Here is a 5284-nt window from a genome sequence, read left to right on the forward strand (position 1 = left end):
ATAATGTATACAAAATTATATACTGTTGTACTGATGGCTCCCATTGAATCAGACCTACTGATATTCCTGGTATTCATACCCTTGGGTAGCCTCCTCCCATATTGACTCTGGGCTTGGTCATATGACTTGTTGGCTAATGAGACATAACTGTGACCCAAGCAGAGGCTCAATAAATATTTGCACATTCAGCCTGGCCAACACGGTGAAACCCCGTCTCTACTAAAAATGCAAAAATTAGCTGGGCATGGTGGCGGGCGCCTCAAGTCCCAGCTACTTGGGAGGCTGAGGGCAGGAGAATCGCTTGAACCCAGGAGACAGAGGTTGCAGTGAGCCAAGATCGTGCCACTGCACTCCAGCCTGGGCGACAGAGCCAGACTCTGTCTCAAAAAAAGAAAAAAAAAAAAATTGTGCACATTGAGGCTTACACTCTTGGAACTCAGATGCCATGTAAAGAAATTTGGGCTACCCTACGTAAAGAGAGAGGCCCCAATCTTCCAGCTGTCCCCACCAAGTGAGGCCCTCTGGGACCTTCCAGTTCCAGCCAACCCACCAGCTGAACACAGCTTCTTCAGTGAGCCCAGGAAAGCAAGCTCAGGGCTCCCACTGATTCTACATTATGGTGAGTTGAACCACGCAGCCAGACCACAAAATCATGAGAAATTACTGTTTTGTTTCAAGCCACTACATTTTAGCATGGCTCGTTAAGCAAGAATATATAATGGACACACTAATATTTTAAAAATACTCACATATACCTACTATGAGGCAAACACTATGCTAGGCTTTAGGGAGACAGCAGTGAACAAGACCAACAAGGGCCTCCCTCTCATGGAGCTCACATTCTAGTGGGGAAGACAGACCAGAAAAATCAAACGATTATGCTTTGTTTTGTGTACTATAAAGGACAAGGTTTATGAGCTGAAGCAGAGAATAACAGGGAACAGCAGTTGCTTTTGATAAGGTAATCAGGGAAAACCTCTCTGAGACTAAATTCAAGCAGAAACTTACAACATGAGAAGAAAGCAGTCAGGCAAAGAGTAATAGACTAGGTCCTCAATAAATCACAGCTATAACTAGTAACATATAAAATTATTGATATTTATTATTTGTATACTTGGTACACAAAAGACATATATATATATATAAAATCTTCATCTATACATAAAATCCATATATCTATATATTTCATATATCTATATATAGATATATATAGTTTCCTGCCCTTTCCCTTCCCCTGTGTCATCAGTCAGGGTCCAATTAGAAAAACAGAAATCACAGAAGGGATTGGATTATCCTATTCTCACACTACTATAAATAAATACCTGAGACTGGGTAATTTATAAAGGAAAGAGGTTTAATTGACTCACCGTTCCACAGTGCTGGGGAGGCCTCAGGAAACTTACTATCATGGCGGAAGGCGAAGGGGAGGCAAGGACCTTCTTCACATGTCTCTTATACACATCTAGATGTGTATAAGAGACAGCATATATAGTTTATATATAGATATATATAGTTTCCTGCCCTTTCCCTTCCCCTGTGTCATCAGTCAGGGTCCAATTAGAAAAACAGAAATCACAGAAGGGATTGTATTATCCTATTCTCACACTACTATAAATAAATACCTGAGACTGGGTAATTTATAAAGGAAAGAGGTTTAATTGACTCACCGTTCCACAGTGCTGGGGAGGCCTCAGGAAACTTACTATCATGGCGGAAGGCGAAGGGGAGGCAAGGACCTTCTTCACAGGGCGGCAGGAGAGAGAAGGGAGAGTGCGGGACAAAAACTGCCACTTTTGAAAACCATCAGATCTTATGGGACTCACTCACTGTCGCTAGAACAGCATAATCTAATCACTTCCCTTCCCCAACACGTGGGGATTACAGGGCCCTTCCTTGACGTGTGGGGATTACAATTTGAGATTTCGAGATGAGATTTGGGTAGGGACACAGATCCAAACCTTATCAGGGATTTAATATAGAGGATTTGTTTCAGGTGTCAGAAAGCTGAACGAGCAGAAAGCAATACTGAGGTATCCTAGAGGGCTACAGAGAGCAACTAATTCTTATAGTACTGGAATAACTAAAGGGAAGAGGTTGGGAGTCACCACTGCCTAGAAACTCGGAGGAGCGTCTATGAAGAGAAAGCATCACTCAGCTGCTATTGATATTTGTGAGAGGGCTCAATGAGGTTGGTTCTCAAGGAGCACCTAAAGTAGCTGGAAGCTGGAGCCAACTATTTGTAAAGTGTTGTTTTGGGGGTAACACTGGCTGAAAGAGCAAGTCAGAAGGAAGAAAGTCCCTTCTTCTTTTCTGTTACCTTCCAATTTTCCTCTAGTGCCCACTATTGACAGAGCTTTGCAGGAATGCAGCTAGCAAAGAAATCTGTTAAAGGAACAGTGCAGCATCCCAGACACAGCATAAAAGAGAGGAACATGCACAGGCAGATTTGGAGCTGAGAAACGGCAGGCAAAGGGCTAAGAATGTCCAGGTTACTTTTCCTAACTCCTGTTTTTCCAGCATCTGATCCAGTATACCATTTGTTCTGACTCTCTGTTGTTATTTTTTAAGAAGGAATTTTTCTTTTAAAAAAGTTTCTGAATAAAACTGGTTTTGGCCAGGTGCAGTGGCTCACACCTGTAATCCCAGCACTTTGGGAGGCAGGGGCAGGTGGATCGTTTTGGTTCAGGAGTTTCAGACCATCCTGACCAACATGGTGATATCCCATCTCTATTAAAAATACCAAAAAAAAATTAGCTAGGCACAGTGGCGCATGCCTGTAATCCCAGCTACTTGGAAGGCTGAGGCAGGAGAATCGCTTGAACCCGGGAGGTGGAAGGTGCGGTGAGCCGAGATCGCACCACTGCGCTCCAGGCTCTGTCTCAAAAAAACAAACAAAACAAAACAAAAAAACCTGTTTTATATATACTAATGTAATAAAATGACGATCAAGTATGTATTAGGTTGGTGCAAAAGTAATTGCAGTTCTTGCCATTGAAGGTAATGGCAAATATGCCCTTCATCAGAACACGATGGCAGGAACTTCTATCCTTGCCTGTCTCAGTAGAAATGAATGGGTGAGTGACTGGATGAATGCGACTTACAAGATCTGTCTTCCCAATGGCCAGGGGGCATTTGGTCACCACACTAAGGCTATTGGACATCCGCACAGGACAGTTCTATTTTAGGTGTCCTTTCCTTTCTGAAAATAAAGTTGTGTTTTGTAGAATGAAAAAAAAAAAAAAAGTGATGGCAAAAACCGCAATTACTTTTGCACCAACCTAATATATAAACTACCTACAGCAGCCACTAAAACCTAATCAAAGAGATATACTTAAAAACACTAATAAAAAAAGGAAATCTGAAAGATGTTCAAATAACCTACAGGAAGACAGAAAAAAAAAAACCCATAAAGACAAAAACAGGGGAGAAGCAACAGAAAACAAAATAGGAGACGTACACCAATATATTAATAATATCATTAGCTGCTACAGCCCCTGCCTTGAGTGCATGGCACTCCAGCCTGCGTGAATGCTCCCCACAGCTCCTACCACCCATTGGAATGGCCAACAGGGTACCTGCATGTGGCCTGAGCCAGGAGGTGCAGCAGAAAATTGAGAATCCATATGACGCAGACCTGGAGCAGATCAATGGATCACCACCCAGTGCCAAAAGCATGTGGGCTGGCCCCAGCCTGGACACGAGAACTTCCAGAATTTCCTCAAGGAGGGCACAGAGCTATGTGAGCTCATTAACGCACTGCGCCCCGAGGGGCAGGCCCCAGTAAAGAAGACCCGGGCCTCCACCATGGCCTTAAAGCAGATGGAGCAGATTATCTCAGTGCCTGCAAGCAGCTGAGCGCTATAGCATTAACACCACCGACATCTTCCAAACTGTGCACCCCCGGGGAGGAAAGGACATGCCCTGTGTGCAGTGGATCCTGATGAACCTAGGTGGGCTGCCAGTAGCCCAGGATGATGGGCTGTTCTCTGGGGCTCCCATATGGTTCCCTAAGAAACCCAAGGAGAATCCTTGGAACTTCTCAGACAACCAGCTACAAGAGGGCAGGAACATGATTGGGGTACAGATGGGCACCAACTGTGGGGTGTCTCAGGCTGGCATGACCGGCTATGGGATGTCACGCTAGATCCTCTGATCTGAGGACTAAGCTCTGATTTTTTTTTTAATCTTGCCCAAATTCCTATCTGGGGAGTCATGCCCTACAAAGCACAAATTCTCATCAGATGGGTTTTATTTAACCCTGTATATTGTGACTTACTTTCCAATCTGACTCTGGAATAACAGTACGAGACAAGGAAGGAAATCAAAATATTTTACCCCAAGACTTGTTTCTCTGCCATATCTTCATATGGCCCTGCAAAGCTGTCCTTTTGGGGGGAAATTTTGCATCTGTAAATAATCTCTATTAACATAGCTAGATCTTTTTTTTTTTCCCCAGGCCCTCCCAATCCTAAAGAAATTGAAAGTTTTGCACCTTTTGTTTTTGAGATGGAGTCTCGCTCTGTCACCCAGGCTGGAGTGCAGTGGCATGATCTTGGGTCACTGCAACCTCTGCCTCCCAGGTTCAAGTGATTCTCCTGCCTCAGCCTCCCAAGTAGCTGGGATTACAGGCACGTGACATCATGGCCATGTCTCTGTATTTTTAGTAGAGATGGGGAAACTCAGTCTCAGGTAACCTCCGCCTCACAGGTTCAAGTGATTGTCACTTGATTCTTGTGCCTCAGTCACCCAAGTAGCTGGAATTACAGGTGCCCGCCACCATGCCAGGCTAGTTTTTGTATTTTTAGTAGAGACAGGGTTTCACCATGTTGGCCAGGTTGGTCTCGAACTCCTGACCTCAAGTGATCCGCCTGCCTCAGCCTCCCAAAGTGCTGGGATTACAGGCATCGGCCACTGCGCCAGGCCTGGCATCAGAGTTTTTAGGGACAACTTACTGGGAGCGGGGAAGCCAGTGAGCTGTAAGTGCCGATCGGTCCGGTCAGAGATGAAATCATAGGGAGTTGACGCTGTCATCTTGTGCTGAGTCAGTTCCTAGGTGGAGGCCAAGAGATCGGATGAGCCACTTTATGGATCTGGGTGGTGCCAGCTGATCCATCAAGTGCAGGGTCTGCAAAATATCTCAAGCACTGATTTTAGGAGCAGTTTAGGGAGGGTCAGAATCTTGTAGCCTCCAGCTGCAGGACTCCTAAACCATAATTTCTAATCTCGTGGCTAATCTGTTCGTCCTATAAAGGCAGTCTAGTCCCCAGGCAAGAAGGAGGTTTGT

General features: G+C 44.8%; 1 pseudogene across 1 annotated transcript; it reads left to right on the forward strand.

Moving 5' to 3' along the window:
* The first annotated feature begins 3495 nt into the window (after nt 1-3495).
* On the forward strand, nt 3496-4153 carry LOC105538007 (annotated as a pseudogene). Its single transcript, XR_001005820.1, has one exon. The product of XR_001005820.1 is annotated as a transgelin-2 pseudogene (transcript).
* The last annotated feature ends 1131 nt before the right edge of the window (nt 4154-5284 follow it).

The sequence above is a fragment of the Mandrillus leucophaeus genome, unplaced genomic scaffold (genome assembly GCF_000951045.1).
Source record: "Mandrillus leucophaeus isolate KB7577 unplaced genomic scaffold, Mleu.le_1.0 Scaffold183, whole genome shotgun sequence".
Taxonomy (NCBI): domain Eukaryota; kingdom Metazoa; phylum Chordata; class Mammalia; order Primates; family Cercopithecidae; genus Mandrillus; species Mandrillus leucophaeus.